Source organism: Sus scrofa, chromosome 13, assembly GCF_054392235.1.
Source record: "Sus scrofa isolate SSC_HxYL_T2T_F1_AM1 chromosome 13, Sscrofa_HxYL_maternal_Yorkshire_Landrace_v2.0, whole genome shotgun sequence".
Classification (NCBI taxonomy): domain Eukaryota; kingdom Metazoa; phylum Chordata; class Mammalia; order Artiodactyla; family Suidae; genus Sus; species Sus scrofa.
Genome location: NC_139395.1, coordinates 71,890,377 through 71,908,687, shown reverse-complemented (window position 1 = coordinate 71,908,687; position 18,311 = coordinate 71,890,377). Strand labels below are relative to the sequence as shown.

General features: G+C 34.7%; 1 long non-coding RNA gene across 2 annotated transcripts in view; it reads left to right on the top strand.

Moving 5' to 3' along the window:
* The window catches only part of LOC146397403 (uncharacterized), a 336,760-nt gene extending 318,848 nt beyond the window's left edge, over positions 1 to 17,912 (top strand). Inside the window, exons 4-5 of one of the 2 annotated variants that reach the window (XR_014823565.1) lie at positions 7,742 to 7,822; positions 9,786 to 17,912. This is a non-coding gene — a long non-coding RNA (uncharacterized LOC146397403). The remainder of the gene's footprint in view (positions 1 to 7,741; positions 7,823 to 9,785) is intronic. The other variant, XR_014823566.1, reaches the window with a different exon arrangement.
* Positions 17,913 to 18,311: the final 399 nt, after the last annotated feature.

Below are 18,311 nucleotides of genomic sequence, written 5' to 3'. Positions count from 1 at the left end.
GGTTTTGATTTACATTTCTCTAATAATGAGTGATGTTGAACATCTTTTCATGTGTTTCTTGACCATCTGTATGTCTTCTTTGGAGAACTGTCTGTTTAGATCTTCTGCCCATTTTTGGATGGGGTTGTTTGTTCTTTTGGTATGGAGCTGCAGAAGGTGTTTATAAATTTTGGAGATTAGTCCCTTGTCAGTTGATTCACTTGCAAAGATTTTCTCCCATTCTGGGGGTTGTCTTTTTGTGTTGTTTAGGGTTTCCTTTGCCGTGCAGAAACTTTGAAGTTTGATTAGATCCCATTTGTTTATTTTTGTTTTTATTGTCAATACTCTAAGAGGTGGATCTGAGAAGATGTTGCTGTCGTTTATGTCAGAGAGTGTTTGGCCTATGTTTTCCTCCAGGTGTTTTATAGTGTCTGGTCTTATATCTAGGTTTTGCTTTTATTTCTGTTGCTTTGGGAGACTGACCTGAGAGAACATTTCGAAGGTTGATATCAGAGAATGTTTTGCCTATGTTCTCTTTGAGGAGTTTGATGGTGTCTTGTCTTACATTTGAGTCTTAAGCCATTTAGAGTTTATTTTTGTGTATGGTGTGAGGGTGTGTTTCAGCTTCATTGATTTACATGCAGCTGTCCAGGTTTCCTAGTACCACTTGCTGAAAAGACTGTCTTTTTCCCATTGTATATTCTTGCTTCCTTTGTCAAAGATTAATTGCCCATAGGTGTCTGGGTTTATTTCTGGGTTCTCTATTCTGTTCCATTGGTCTGTATGTCTGTTTTGGTACTGGTACTACACTGTCTTGATGACTGTGGCTTTGTTTTTTATTTTTTTAATTTGTTTTTTATTGTTATTTCTCCCAATACACTTTTTTTTTTCCCTCACAGTACAGCATGGGACCCAGTTACATATACATGTATACATATTTTTTTCTCCTATTGTTGTGCTGCATTGTAAGTATCTAGACATATTTCTCAGTGCTACACAGCAGGATGTCATTGACTGTAGCTTTGTAATATTGCCTGAAGTCTGGTAGAGTTATGCCTCCTGCTTGGTTTTTGTTCCTCAGAATTGCTTTGGCATTTCTGGGTCTTTTGAGTTCCATATAAGTTTTCAGATTGTTTGTTCTAGTTATGGCTCTCTTTCTGTGATTCGGTCTCCATTATTTAGCAAGCCTGTGCCCTGGATGTGGATGTCACATAAGCTTCTCAGTTAGACTCCCTAACCTCCTTGTGCTACAGGGTGGCTAGAGTTCTGGAGTTGGGTATTTCTTCCTTTCTATGAGGAAGGATAGAGGAGGCTGGAGTTGAGTATTTCCTCTCCTCTATGTGCAATGCTAAAGTGAGTGACACTGAGGACTTTGCTTTCCTCAGATTGGTTAGACTCTGAAAGCACCCCCAATAGTTTGGTCTCTGGTAAAACTGATTCTCTTTAGAGCAGACTTTGCTAAGAAAAAGAGAATGCTCTAGAGCATTTAAGCATCGTTCCTTTCCCTCTTCTTTTGCCAGAAGCATAAGGGATTTTTTCCCCTGGTATTTAGTGTGAGAATCTAGTCAAGATCCTATAGGTAAAATTCAGAAATGTGTGGGTGCCCCCAGTGACTGAGTTCCCTGGATTTTTTTTTAACTCTGAGAATTGTTCACACTGAGCCTCCAGCAATCTGCTATGGTCGAGGATTTCCTACCCTGGAACTGGTTCCTGTAGAGGTTTCTACTTATGCATTTCTGTTCCTATTAAGTTATGATTCTCTGTATTGTTTTATGTCTCTCCTATTTAGGGGCCAGTAGTCTGCCCTGTGCACATACTTCTTTTATGAACTTAGGAAGAGTTATTGATTTTCTACTTTGTTCAGCCTTATTCTTATTGTTAGGACTGAACAAAAATTTCCAGGCTCTTATTCACCAGAAAATGGAAGTCTTTTAGACCAGAAAATAGATGTCTTCCAACTATTATTTTAATAAGCATTCACTTTAGTATCAGAAAATTCAAACAAATTTTCATAAGTTTATAGGTCATTTTCATATCTTATGTAACATGAGTGTTTATATATTTTGCCCACATTTCTACCACATTTAATTTTCTTTTTAAAAACTTTTATTAAAATGTAATTTACAGTGCTGTATTAATTTCTGCTGTACAACAAAGTGACCCAGTCACCAGAATATATATACATTATTTTTCTTATATTATCTTCCATTATGTTCTGTCACAGATCAGATATATTTCCCCATGCTATACAGTGGGACCTCATTGTTTTTGATTTATATGAGATCTTATATACATGATATTTAATCTTTCATTTTTTTACATATGTTGTAGATACTTTTCTTTTGATTACCATCCTTCAGGCTCAGACACTAGTGTGTTTGAACAGTGATTATGCTCTCTTTCTGCATATAGCAAATACAGTGGTATATTGCATACAGTAGTGTATAGTAAATATGGCAGTAAAATGTCTTACTTTTCTTCCTTCAGATTAGAACATGAGAAGAATTATCTTCACCAAATCTACTTTCTCTTGAAATGATATACACACACTTATACACACATAAGCTTATATATATATATATATGTGTGTGTGTGTGTGTGTGGGTGGGTGTGTGAGTGTGTGTGTGTATAATACTATTAATTAAAGACAGGCCAAAGATACTCAATGAGCATTTTATAAAATGTATGCATTTTGTGGGGATATGGGCAAGTCCCTATACAGTAGACCCTTGAAAAATGTGAGGGTTAGGGGTGTTGACCTCCCCTCACAGCTGAAAATCTGTGTATATCTTTACATTTGTTCCTTGGTAACCAAGAGGATTGGTTATTGGACCAGCCTTAGATAACAAAACTCTCAGATGCTCAACTCCCAGTCAGTATTATTTAAACTTTCACATCCATGGATTCAACCAACCAGGGGTTACATAGAACCATAATATTTATTGAAAAAAATCTATGCCTAAGTGGACCCACACAATTCGCACATGAGTTGTTCAGGGGTCAAATGAAGATGCATATATGTGCCTGTATGTGTGTTCCATTTTGGAAGTGTTGTCTAAGTGGTGGTATGAATTGGAGACGACTTTTTGAAAAACATAGTCAACTGTTTCAACACTACTGAGTAGCTATTGAATAACGTAGCCTTTTCACCACTCACTTGAAATGTCCATTATAAATAAATCCCTGTGAGGAGCTCCTCAAGCATGTGTTGCTTACTCATACCTCCTTGCCTTTGCTGGTCCTCTTCCATTCATGTGTAATATCATCTTTCTTTTTTGTACATGGTGTGCACTCTTCCTCATTCCTTACATCCTCAGTTCAAGTAACAAGAATCCTGCTTTCACTCTCCTTGTTATATCTTATACTCCATAATAATCAGTTGCTAAACATTTAATTCTCCCATTGTGTTATTTATTCTTGGAGGGAAGGGTCTGTGTTTTCCTTTACCTGCTTATATGAATATTCAGTAAACTCTGTGAACCAAAATGAAGCCTTACTCTCAAAAGAAGCTTATGATCAAGTTTTAGTTTGTATGACCATGAAATTCATAAATCTTACAGTCTAGTTTTAGTTTTGTCCACACAAATTTGCCTAAATGCACACATTTTATAAAGTGAATTCATTATCTGTTGCCTGTATTTAATTACTAGTTGTTCTGATCCCTGTTGGCCAGATAGTATGTTCAAATGTAAGAATCTCACTTTTATAGATACCTATAACAACTGACTGGCCAAAATATGGAAGTCACTAAAATTATGTTGCATTAAGTTTTGTTGAAAGAAATGGTTATGTTTGTTTATTGAAGTATAGTTGATTTACATCAGTTGCAGGTGCACAACATAGTAATTTGATTTTTTTACATATTATACTTTAAACAAAATTGTTATAAAATACTGATTATATTCCCTGGGTTGTACATTAGCTCTTTGTAATCTAGTTATTTTATACATAGTAGTTTATACCTCTTAATCACCTTCACCTATTTTGCCCTTTTCCTGGTCCCTCTTCCATGTAATAACTGCTAGTTTATTCTCTGTATCTGTGAGTCTCTCTCTGTTTTGTTTTATTCGTACATATGTTTGATATTTTAATTTCCACATATAAGCAAGAATATGCAATATCTTTCTCTCACTGACTTCTTTATCTAAGTATTATACCCTCCAGATTTATCTGTGTTGTCATAAATGGCAAAATTTCATTTTTTATGGCCAAGTAACATTCCACTGTGTGTGTGTTTATATGTGTGTGTGTATATGTATCACATCTTTTTTACGCATTCATCTGTCCATGGACACTTGGGTTCCTTCCCTATCTTTGCCAGTGTAAATAATTCTGCTGTTAATATTAGACCACATATATCTGTTAGCGTTTTTGTTTTCTTTAGATAAATACCCAGGAGTGGAATTTCTAGATGGTATGGTGTTCTATTTTTTTGAGGAACTTCCAAATTGTTTTCCCTAGTGGCTGCACCAATTTACATCCCCACCAACAGTATACCAGTGTTCCCTTTTGTCTGTATCCTTTCCAATACTTGTTATTTCGTGACCTTTTGATGATAGCCATTCTAACTGGTGCGAGGTGATATCTTACCATTATATGATTTGAGTTTCCATGATGATTAGTGATGTTGAGCATCTTTCCATATGCTTGTTGGCCATCTATATATCTTCTTTGGAAAAATGCCTATTCAGTTCTTCTGCCCAATTTTTTAACCAGGTTGCTTGTTTTTTAATATTTAGTTGTAGGAGTTTTTAATATATTTTGGACATTAGCCCTTAATCAGATATATTGTTTGCAAATATATCTCCATTCAGTAGGTTGTCTTTTCCTTCTATTTATACTTTCCTTCACTATGAAAAACCATTTAAGTTTTATTAGGTCTCCTTTATTTGTTTTTTATATTGTTTCCTTTGCCTGAGGAGATAGATCCAAAAAATATTGCTAAGACCAACATCAAAGAGCATACTGCCTATGATCTCTTCTAGGAGTTTTATGGTTTGAGGTCTTATGTTTAGGTTTTAAACCATTTGAGTTTATTGTTTGTATTATCTGATGTGGAAAAAAAATTAATTTCATTCTTTTACATGTAGCAGTCCAGTTTCCCCAAAATAGTGTGTTGAAGAAACTGTGTCTTCCTCCTTGTATATCTTTGCTTCCTTTGTTATAGATAAATTGACGATATAATTGTGAGTTCATTTCTGGGTTCTCTGTTCTGTTCTACTGATCTGTTCTTTTCCACTGTCTTTGTTTTTATGCCAGTACCATACTGTTGTTGTTTGTGTGTTTGTTTTTGTTTTTTGTCTTTTTAGGGCCAAACCTGCGGCATATGTAGTTCCCAGGCCTGGGGTCCAGTCAGAGCTGCAGCTGCCAGCCTATGCCACAGCCACAGCAATGCTGGATCCAAGCTGCACCTGCAATCTACACCACAACTCAAGGCAATGTTGGATCCTTAACCCACTGTAAAGGGCCAGGGATAGAACCAGTGTCCTCAGGGATACTAGTAGGGTTCATTACTGCTGAGCCACAATAGGAACTCCCCAGACTATTTTGATGAATGTACCTTTTTAGTGTCATCTGAAGTCAGAGAATGTGAATACTTTCAACTTTATTCTTTTTTTAAGATTGCTTTAAACAGCTGTCTTTTGTTAAATTTTAGGATTATTTGTTCTACTTCTGTGAAAAATATCATTGATATTTTGACAGTGATTGCATCAGGTCTGTAGATTGCTTTGAATAGTATGTCTATTTTAACATAATTTTTTCTAATCTATGAACATGGTTCATCATTCCACTTATGTATATTTTCTTGGTCAGTGTATTACAGTTGTGAGAATATAGGTCTTTCACCTCTTCAGTAAAATGTTTATGTTTAGTATAGAAAATAAAGAACTACGTGTGGGAAGAGGGGAAGAGAAGATAATCAGCATCAAATATCTCAAGTACCTGTGAAGTAGATTTATAGTATTTCTTTGTGGTCCTATTTACCATGGAAGAGAGATCTAAGGATAAATGTTTCAAGTCAGTGTAAGGTTATTTTCCTGACAACTAAATGTTATCAGAAATTGAATAGGCTGTCACAGCAAGTACTTGACATTTGTTTTTTGAGTTATTCAAGCAGCCTGGTAAACTATTCAGTAAAGACAATCAAATGAATTTAATCCTTGAATGACAAAACGGTCTTCAGCAGTTGTTCATATTTTTAGGTTAAAGAGCAAAAATTTCCACTATTAGGATTATTGGCAAGAATGGAAGGACTCAAAATTATACTAACAATATTATTGATAAATAATAGTGGAAACACCACTAGAGGATAACACAGTGTTGGAAAAGTATCCACAGTTACCACTCTCCTAATTGTTTAGTCCTTCGTCATCAGGCTACTGTTTCACTATATCTATTTATTTCATTGAGTCCTCTCTATGAGTTATTCAACTTGGATAAATAAAACATTTTGAGGACCGATTTAGAAATTTTTACTCTACATACTACTTGCAACAAGATTTATTTCAGGTTGGGTTTTTTTTTTTTTTTTTCGAGCCACACCTGCAGCATATGAAAATTCCCAGACTAGGTATCGAATTGGAGCTATAGCCACTGCCCTACACCACAGCCACAGCAATGCCAGATCTGCAACCCACACCACAGCTCACTGCAACACCAGATCCTTAAGCCATTGAGTCAGGCCAGGGATTGAACCAGTATCCTCATGGATACTAGTCAGATTCGTTTCTGCTCTGCCACAATGGAAACTCCCTATTTGAATATTTTTAATTTTTTGTACAGCAGATATTGCTGGTAACAACATATCTTTGTTAAGGAGAAAAAAAGCACAATATCCAGTATTATTCAAAATTTGGAACTTCAAGTACTATACTACACAGGTAGCAAAGTTACTTTTGTTATAACATTTGACCTTTGACCTCACCATGTTTTAATTATTCAATTAATGATGATAAAGGAGTTGTGGCTTCCAAATGGCAGCTTTGTATTTTATATTTAACTTCATATATATATATATATATATATATAATTTGAGAATTAAACAATTCCTGATGGTTCTGAAATAGGATGTTGTTAGAAATATGTAGAACTATTTTAAATTAATATTTAGAACTAGGTTAGCAAAACATATTGGTAGGATATCTGATATACTTCTGGGTAAACTTGATCCATATATTCTGTGATATGTAGAAATATATATTGCTTTTTCTCTGGGAAGATGAAGATAAACCGGTACATGTGTTGGTCAAAATGGATAAAAACTGATAAAATTTACATCACATTACATCATTAACATATTGAAATTTCCCCTTTACTACAAATACTCTAGGTACATGCTTGTTTTATTGAAGTATACATTTTTAAATATATATGCATAACCTAAATATGTATATGTTCAAATTATATGTATTAATGTTATAACCTTCAAGAGAACTGGGATTTTCCCTGGAATGTAGCAAAATCAGAATTATCAATTACTGTTTTAAAGTATCTGTGTTTCATTCATATAGTCTGGCACAATGCAAGCATACAGTTGTCCTGTAGGAAATGGAAAAGTGTTCACGACATTATCTCAGGCAAGTCTTCCAGCCTGGAAGGGCAGCATACATCTGAGCTGCTAATTTTGCCAGTTTGGTCTTTGTTCTGTTTGTGGAGAAAATCAGTTGATGACAGGGCAAGTAAAGAAATATCATTGGTCCCTTAGAAAGTCTGATATTAATTTAACACTTCATTAATTGGAAATTCTTTTCTTTGGTTCCAGTTCCCACTTTTCCAGTTTAAATCCAGAAAACAATAATAGTAACAGCATCTTCGCCAGCTACCTTGAATTGGATTGACTGCTGTAAGTCAACTTGGGGAAAGGTGACAGCTTTGGCACTTATTCATCTTTTAAGCCTTTCGTTAGGAATAGTTACCAGTAATTTGGATTATTTCTATGTGCAGAATCTGTGGTTGAGCATCCCCCCTCTGATGGAAAAAAAACCTGGAGTTTGATGGAAAATGTAAAAGTATGCAATTTTGTTTAGAACAAAATATATTTTGTTTAGAACAAAATATATACAGTTAAGTGTGTGTGTGACTCTTAACACAGTTACAGAAAACCCCACATGCCAGTTTATTTCCTACGGTGTTCTGGAAAACAGGATCCTTTAGACAGAGCGGGAGAAAGAGAGAGGGAGAAAGCAAAGGATTTTAACTCCATTGATTTTAATTAAGCTAACCATAGATTAGCCAACACTGCAAAATTCATGAATCCAACGAGACAAAATAGATCATACAATAGGTACAGAGAACAATCACTGGTCTTTATTTATCTGAAACTGACAAGAGAATGACCTGTCCAGTTAATGGAAATTATTTTCCATAAAGCCTGAATGATATGGAAGTGTAATATTTATTTGTTTGATCTGTTTCCTTATTTTTTTATTGAAATATAGTTGATTTACAACATTGTATTCGTTTCAGGTGTACAACAAAAAGATTCAGTTTTATACGTGCTTTTTTCAGATTATTTTCCATTATAAATTAGTACAGGAAATTGAATGGTCTCTTGTGATATACAGTATTTCTTTGTTATCCTTCTATGCTATTTCATGTATAGCATTTTTTTAGCAAGTATATTTATAATATTTTTAGCACTTTAGGGAGCAGCATAGAATCAAGAAAAAGTAGACCAAATAATATTCAAATTTCATATACACAGACATACATTTGAATGATCATTTCATACACATTAAATGTGATACTGAAAAAAATAGGTATGTCAATGAAATCAAGATTTTTTTTTAAAAGATCATTTTTCATTGAGTAAATCTTACAAATCCATTTGTGGATGATACTCTGTAATTTTGATTTTAATTTTATTGGAGTATAGTTGACTTACAATGTTGTGTTAGTTTCAGGTTACAGTAAAGTGAATCAGTTATATTTGTGTATGTGTGTCTGTGTGTATGAATGTATATATCCATTTTTTCTCAAATTCTTTTCCCATATAAGTTATTATAAAATATTAAGTAGATTTCCCTAGGCTATATAGTGGTCCTTGTTAGTTATATATTTTATACATAGTAGAGTATAACTGTTAACCCAAACTCTTAATTTGTACCCCACTCCACATTTTCTATATGGTAATTTTAAGTTTAATTTCCAAATCTGAGTTCATTTTTCTTTTGTAAAGAAATTCTTTTGTATCATTTATATGAGATTCCACATATAAGTGATAATATAAGTGATATTATAAGATATTTGTCTATTCTGTCTGACTTATTTCACTTAGTATGATAATATCTAGGTCCATCCATGTGGCTTCAAATGACATTATTTCATTCTTTTTCATGGCTGAGTAATATTCCAAATGCACTCCATCTTTTTTATCCATTCTTGTGTTTCATGTCTTGGCTGTTGCAAATACTGTTGCAATAAGGATGTATCTTTTCAAATTAGGGTTTTGCCAAGATATATGCCCAGGAGTCAGACTGCTAGCCCATATGGTAGTTCTAGTTTAGCTTTTTAAAGAACCTCCATAGTGTTCTCCACAATGGTTGTACCAATTTTCAATCCCATCAATAATGTAAGAGGGTTCCTTTTGCTCTACACCTTCTTCAGCATTTATTGTATGTAGAATTTTTAATTATGGCCATTCTGACTAGTGTGTGGTGACACCTCATTGTAGTTTTGGTTTGCATTTCTCTAATAATCAGTGATGGTGAACATATTTTCATGTGATTTTTGTCCATATGTCTTCTTTGGAGTCTATTTAGATTTTCTGTCCATTTTTTTGATTGGGTTGTTTGTTTTTTTGATAGAGAGCTGCATGAGATGTTTATGTGTTTTGAAGATTCATCCCTTGGCAGTCACTTTGTTTGCAGAGATTTTCTCCCATTCTAAAAGGTAGTCTTCTTTTTTTAATTGTTTCATTCTATGTGCAAAAGTTTTTAAGTTTAATTAGGCCCCTGTTTTTTAATTTTTACCTTCATTACTCTAGGAGGTGTATCCATAAAGATGTAAAAAAAGAAAGATATTTCTGTGACTTAACGTTCAGGAGTGTTCTGCCTATATTTTCCTCTAAGAGTTTTATAGTATCCAACCTTATATTTCGGTCTTTAATCCATTTTTAATTTATTTTTGTGTATGGTGTAATAGAATGTTCTAATTTCATTGTTTTACATGTAGCTCTCAGTTCTCCCAGCACCAGTTATTGAAGAGACTTTTTCACTGTTGTATATTATACCTCATTTGTCATTGATTAGTTAACCATAGGTGTGTAGCTTTATTTCTGGGGTTTGTATCCTATTCCATTAATCTATATTTCTGTTTTTCTGCCTGTATCATACTGTTTTAATGACTATAACTTTGTAGTATAATTTGAAGTCAGGGAACATTATTCTTCCAGTTTCGTTTTCCTTTTTCAAGATTTCTTTAGCTATTCAGGTTCTTGGTGTGTATGTGTGTATACACACGTATACATGTATATAACTATATAAATTATATTATAACTATATGTTATATATATATATATAACTTTGAATCTGTTAATCCTATATTCTTAATTTATTACCACATTTTCACCTTTAGTAAACATACATTTATTCTCTATGTCTGTGAGTCTGTTTCTGCTTTGTATATATATTCATTTATATCAGTTTTTAGATTCCACATATAAGTGATATTATATAATGTTTGTCTTTTTCTGTCTGACTTACCTCACTTAGTATGATGTTCTCTGGGTTCATCTATGTTGCTGGAGTGGCAGATATTTCATTCTTTTTTATGGATGGCAGTGCTGAATAAAGTTTAGAGGAAAAAGAAACCTAGACTAAAAATAAGTTCTTTTTCATTAAAAATGTGTATGTGTGAAAAGAAACATGGGAAATGCTGATGATATTATTAAGTGGAAATATATATTAGTAAATAGCATAGTCAGGGTGCTTCTATCTTGGTGAAATTTAAATATACAAAACCACTTTAATCTGTTCCACTAATGCAGGGAGTATATATGTATTCAATTCCCTTTCATTTTTTTTTTCAATTAATCATCAGCATACCCCATCTGTCCTGCTATGGAAACATATAGTAGCACTTTTCTGACCTTCTGCCAAAAGCAGAGATATTAACTCTGAACAGTTCACCAGTGATGCTCTTCTCCATGCCACATGATGTTATGTCAAAGGCTGGTCTTGAAAAACTTCACACTTGTCTACTTTCTACCAGGATAATTTTGTTGGCTGAAGGCAAACAAAAGTTTAGAGGTACTCCTAAGGCATTTTAGACCACACTCCTATGTTCTATTTTTTTTCCACAATATACAATAATGGAACTAGTTAAACTAGGTTTTGAGGATTTTCAGTAAGAAAACTCTACTATTCCAGCTTCCCACAAACCCCTGTTCTTCTTTAGTTCAAGTCACCAGGCTAAACCTTCCTGGATTGTATTAATACGTATCCTTCACTTCACATCCAAGGAAGCATGATTGACATTTTATTCCATTTTGTCTTCTGTCTCCAGCAGCCTGGGTTTCTACTTATATTAATTACTTTTTGCTTTTCAGTCAATTATGTCTAATATCAGGGTAGTTAATGGCCAACAGTCTTAAATATACATTTCAGAGAGGGCAAGATTAAGCTTTCAAAAACTCTACCTACATTTCTATCTTTATAGGTACATATGCTTAAAAAATACCAAGATGTTTATTCTAATTGGCAATTTTTCATTTCTTTTTCTTCTGTGTATTGATTGTCCTTAATTTTTTCAGTCCAGTAGTAGGGACACACATTATTTTTTCATAATAAATAATTAAAATCATATTTTTATGTCCTGTATAAAATTTGTCAAATATTTTAATTGCTTAGCTTTAGTAAAGAAACATCTAGCTCTCATGCAGGAGGCTTGAAAACCTATCCAAGGCAGGCAGTTAGTTATGAGAAAATTTGTCAGTATAGAAGCCATATAGACTCATACAAGAAAGTCATAGTTTACTGAATTTCTCCCCTAGTCTCTCTACTTCTCCAGATTTATAGAATTTAGAAGTAGAGTTCTACTTCATAGACTTTCAAACAAGTTTCTCTTAAACTGTCTGGCATAGCAGATGATACTACATCCTTATCTGTCTTCATTAGTGGTACATATACTATAGGGCAGTGAGAATTGAGATAAAGCTCTCTAAAATACTTTTCTCTGAAATGTGTCTAGGAATTTGAAGATCAGCAGGGTCATTGGTTTCAATTATCCAGAAAGTTGCTTTCATTACATGCTTTAGCTTTGGTTGCTTGGTCCCTTGCAGAAATTCCCTCCCAAACAGAATGTAATGAAAAGTAAATAGGATGCTGTTTAATAAAATTTATCTTTTATTCCAGTACCTGAGTTACCAGGACAATGAAGTTTGGTGCCTTTATGCTGCTATTTTTTTTTTTCTTTAACTAAAACTGAATCTTTTAGGAAGTTCCTGTTGTGGCTCAAGGGTAATGAGCCTGACTACAATCCATGAGGATGCGGGTTCAATCCCTCACCTCGTTTAGTGGGTTAAGGAGCTGATGTTATCATGAACTGTGGTGTAGGTTGCAGACTCAGCTTAGATCTGGCGTTGCTGTGGCTGTGGCATAGGCCAGCAGCTGGAGCTCCGATTGGACCCCCTAGCCAGGAAGCTTCCATATGCTGAAAGTGCAGCTCTAAAAAAAGCAAAACAAAAAAAATTTTTTTTTAATTTAAAAAAAACCCTGAACATTCTGGGTGTTCAGTAGCAGAATTCCTGGGGTATAAAGAAGAGGTAATTGATAAAATTAGTAATAACGTGAATCCCACATCATATTTCTTACAAAAACATGACATGCACAAAAACAGCTACTTACACAAAAAAGCTTATTTGACTCTTGGCTACACAGAGCAAATAATGCACACAGTAAGTAAGAACACATTTGCTTAATAGGTCCTGGAGAGTCATCTTAAGCATAGATTCACACTAATTAAAGAGGTAAATTTCCAGTAAAGAATTAACTATTTAAATAAAATTTTAAAGAGGTGTCTGTACCTTCTCGGTAGTAAGTATCCTGAAGTCCATCTTTCCATTTTTAAAAAGTCACCTACCTTATGTTTGCTAAGTTTAAACAGACTTTTTTGATGCTGTCATTTTAAATGCTTTGGGAAATGCTTTTATTTTTCATTTTTTCTGATGTTGCTCATATCTTTCACGCTTTGCTTATCTTTCGGAACTGTCTGTCCAACTTGAGCTCTGTGGAGAAGATATTTTTGCAAGGACATCTTCTGCTCCCAGGTATAAAAGTAAGTCAAACACTACTATTTTTTTTAGCCTTCAGGAAAAACCTTATGTGAAAATCCTGATTGCATTTCCTTTTATATGGCTCCCTCTCATATTTATTAACTGAAAGGTTTGGGTCAAATCAGCCGCATGTACTCTCTGTAGTTTATCAGCAGAAGGATTCTTTGAAAGATTAAATTGCATAGAGCTGATTCTAAAGTGTAATGGAAGAAGAATAAATCACCTAGTAAAATGCTAAAACTGTTACTTTCTTGGGAAATGTTGTAAAATTTTAGCAAATTAAATATATTACATTTAAACCCCCTTGTACTTGAGATTGGGTTGTTTATAGATGCTTGAAAGAACTGTCATTTGTGTACAGAGATAAGTAAATTGAAGAATCATAATTACCCATAACTGTGTTTTGTGTTTCCTGGAATCTTAAAGTAGTCAAAAAATATCAGTGAAATCAAGCATGTAGAAAATATTGCATTATTAATAGTGTATTTAAAAGTAAATAAGACCTCGAATATCTTTATAAATCATTTTTAGTCAACATAATCCTTCAAGCATCAATTCACTGTATTTTAAAATGTACATTCATTATCTCTGTACGTGGTTTTCCCATCTCCCATTTTTCTTCTCTGCATTTCTGGGGAAGAATGTAGAATGTAGAAAGGATGTCTCAGAAATACATGTCTCCTTTCCCTTAGGTAGAGTTCACATTTACGGTTAAATAATGAGTTGAAAATTCTAATTTATCTCCCATTATCCTTTCTGATTCCAATCGCTTCTTGTCTCAGTGGTTAAGAGAGCCACACACCTTCTTCCTTCATCTTCCGACCCCAGAAATCTCAGTTTCATCTTCTATCCTTTTCTACCTCATATTACTCAGCAGGTCCTTGGTTCTACTTAAAGTTTGCTGAATGCCTCCTTGACCTCTCAGTCCCAGGGCTACCTTCTTAGCTCAGGGTGCCCTCGCCCCTGCCCCCTTGGGTTATTTCAGTAGACTTCTAGCTTTCTTCATGCTCTTGTTTCATCCCTCTTCAAACCATCATAACAGTAGCTTCTTTTAGTTCACATACATTATGCACCAAGCCCAATGCTAAGACTGCACTACAGCATGTGTACCTTACAGCCAGAGCCCGTGGACACAGATAGTATTATCTGGTATGACCAAACTAAAAGTTGCCTAGGGTTTAGTCTTAAATTAAGGCTGTGGTTTAGATCCAGTTCTGTCTAACTCTGAAGCATGAGACTTTGACTGTTACTATACGGCCCCTCCCTCCCCATCATTGCCACAGGCAACTTTTTTTAAAACCACAAGTCTGAGCATATTCCATTATTTTCTGCAAACTTCTTCAATAGATTAAAACAGGTGCAGTTTTAAGTACAAATTCCTTGATATGACATCAATGCCCTTCATTATCTGATTGTTTCCTATATTCCTGGCCTATTCTATCTTCATCCACTTTCCCAGTTTTTCCTTATGTTTCTGGCTAATCAGGAATATGTACTCAGTTTGTAGATCCCACCTAGAGCATGACTCTTTGCCTTTGCCTATGCTGACCTCTCTGCTGGAAACCCCTTCACTTAACCCTTGCCTTGTTATCCAATACCCTAACCTCTGAAGACTTTTCTCACTTCTGGGGAGAGATGCTTCCTCCCTCCCTGGGTCCCTTCACACCTGTCCTAGGGAGTTAACTTCACCAGAGAGAAGCCTGTGTGTTTTCTACATTTATGTTTTCCAGAACTAGCAGTGTGCTTTGCTCAGCTTGAGATTAAATATATATTTTTAAGTGAATGTAAGTACATTATTTTACACAGGATTTTTGAATCATATGCTCCCTGAAAGGCCCTCCTCTCCTTTTCCATTTTGGACAGGAGGTGGAGTTTTCCAAAATGATCCTGTTTGGCTAATATAACCAATCCACTGAGTCAAAATTTGGACTGGCTTCTCTTCCTTAAGAAACATTCTTCCTTCCATGCAAAAATTTTCATGCAAGTCTTCCTTTATTGAAATATGCTAAGGGCTAAATACTAGGCTATTGAATCCTCTACTTCAAAGCTACCCTTGGAGTTATTACCAAGATTATTTTTCTGTTATACTCGTTCTTTATGTGCATTTCCTGTCCTTGGCCATGTTTAAAATTGAATTGTTTATGCCCCTTCCCTTGACTTCTCTTTTAAAATTCTTATCATTTAGTTCATTTTTTTCTCAGATCCTTATTTGAAAATTTCTGGCTGTAGCACTTTCTTATAACTTCTATTTCTATCCCACGTTTTTGCTTAAGCTCAGTGTTGCGCTAATAAGGTTGGGCAAAGTTTCAACTGCATTTAATCTTACATTTTTAATTATTCCTCACATTTTACTGTCTTGACACATTTACTGTAATAAAGGAAATCATTAATTCACTTAGAAATATGTGTGTGAAAACTATGGTTTTCCTTTTGATTAAATTCCATATTCATCATTAATTTGCTGTTAATTTACTATGCAGTCAAGAGAATGAGGGTGAAGAACACAGTTTTTTTTCCTTTTGTTCAAAATAATTGTCTAAGAAATCAAATGGAGCTGAAATTTAATTGTTTTGTTTCTTAAAGGGGAGGAGAATACTTCATAAGTATGTTTTTTAGTGTCATCCTCATTTTTCTTCTCAAATATACACAATAACCTTCTCTATTTTCCTTAAAAAATGCTAAAAACTGGGTAGATTATAAACAACAGAAACTGATTCCTCAAAGTTCTAGAGGCTGCAAGTCCAACATAAAGGCATCAACAAATTCATTTTCTGGTGAGAAGCCACTTCCTGCTTGGTAAATGGCATTTCCTCACTTCTCATTGGCAATGTTCTCTGAGCTCTCACTTATTTATTTGTTTTTGATATCATTTTTTTATTTATTTTTATTACTTCATGAATTTTATTGCATTTATAGGTATACAACAAATTTTACAGCATTTCCATCCCAAACCCTCAATGCATCTCCCCACCCCCCAACCTGTCTCATTTGGAAACCATAAGTTTTTCAAAGTCTGTGAGTCAGTAACTGTTCTGCAAATAAGTTCAGTCTGTCCTTTTTTTTAGATTCCACATGTAAGTGATAGCATTTGATGTTGGTGTCTCATTGTATGGCTGACTTCATTTAGCATGATAATTTCTAGGTCCATCATGTTGCTACAAATGCCATTATTTCCTTCCTTTTAATGGCTGGGTATTATTCCATTGTGTATATGTACCACATCTTCTTGATCCACTCCTCTGTCAGTGGACATTTAGGTCATTTCCATGTCTTGGCTGTTGTATATAGTGCTGCAATGACCATTGGCGTATATGTGTCTTTTCGAGTTATGGTTTTCTCTGGATAGATGCCCAGGAGTGGGATTGCTGGATCAAATGGTAGTTCTATGTGTAGTTTTCTGAGGAATCTCCATGCTGTCTTCCACAGTGGTTGCACCAATTTACATTCCCACCAACAGTGTACTAGGGTTCCTTTTTCTCCACACCTTCTCCAGCACTTATTGTTTGTAGACTTTTTGATGATGGCCATGCTGGATGGTGTAAGGTGGTACCTCATAGTGGTTTGATGTGTATTTCTCTAATAATGAGTGATGTTGAACAACTTTTCATGTGTTTTTTGGCCATCTGTATATCTTCTTTGGAGAATTGTCTTTTAGATCTTCTGCCCGTTTTTTGATGGGGCTGTTTTTTTGGTACTGAGCTGTAGGAGGTGTTTATAAACTTTGGAGGTATGCAGATGACATGATAGTATACCTAGAGAATCCTAAAGATTCTACCAGAGAACTGTTAGAGCTCATCCATGAATTTGGCAAAGTCACAGGATACAAAATTAATACACATAAATAGACTTCACTTCTATATACTAACAATGAAAGATCAGGAAGAGAAATTAGGGAAGCAATCCTATTTATCATCACATCCAAGAGAATAAAATACTTAGGAATAAACCTACCTAAAGAGACAAAAGACCTTGCTCTGAAAACTATAAGACGCTGATGAAAGAAATCAAAGATGACACAAACAGATGGAAAGACATACCATGCTCTTGGATTGGAAGAGTCAATATTATCAAAATGACTATACTACCTAAGGCAATCTACAAATTCAATACAATCCCTATCAAATTACCAAGGTCATTTTCCACAGAACTTGAACCAAATACTTTAAATTTTGTTTGGAAGCACAAAAGACCCAGAATAGCCAAAGACATCCTGAAAAAGCAAAAATGGAGCTGAAGGAATCAGGCTCCCTGGCTTCAGACTATACTATAAAGCAACAGTCATCAAAACCATAAGGTACTGGCACAAAGACAGACATATAGATCAGTGGAACAGGATGGGAGGCCCAGAATTAAACCCACGCACCTACAGCTAACTAATCTATGACAGAGGAGACAAGGATATACAATGGAGAAAAGACAGCTCCATCAGTAACGGGTGCTGGGAAAATTGGACAGTCACATGAAAAAGAATGAAATTAGAACACTCCCTAACACCATACACAAAAATAAACTAAAATGGATTAAAGACCTAGATATAAGACCAGATACTACAAAACTCTTAGAGGAAAACATAGGCCAAACACTCTCTGACATAAACGACAGCAACATCTTCTCAGATCCACCTCTTAGAGTAATGACAATAAAAACAAAAATAAACAAATGGGACTTAATTAAACTGAAAAGTTTCTGCACAGCAAAGGAAACCCTAAACAAAACGGAAAGACAATCCACAGAATGGGAGAACATATTTGCAAATGAATCGACTGACAAGGGATTAATCTCTAAAATTTATGATCTCTCATTTATAAGGACACAAATCCCATCCACGAGGGCTCTACCCTCACAACCTACCTCCCACCCCAACACCAAGGACCCACTTCCTAAAACCATTACACTGCAGACTTGTTTTCAACAAACACTGTCCATGACATTGCTGCTGTCGTACCAATTTCTAAAGTATATTCTTGTCCCTTACGAAAAGGAAAGAAATCTTGATTTCCCTTTAGATTAAGGAAGACAGTCATCCAAAGCAAACTTTTACAAAACTAGCTTCAACTTA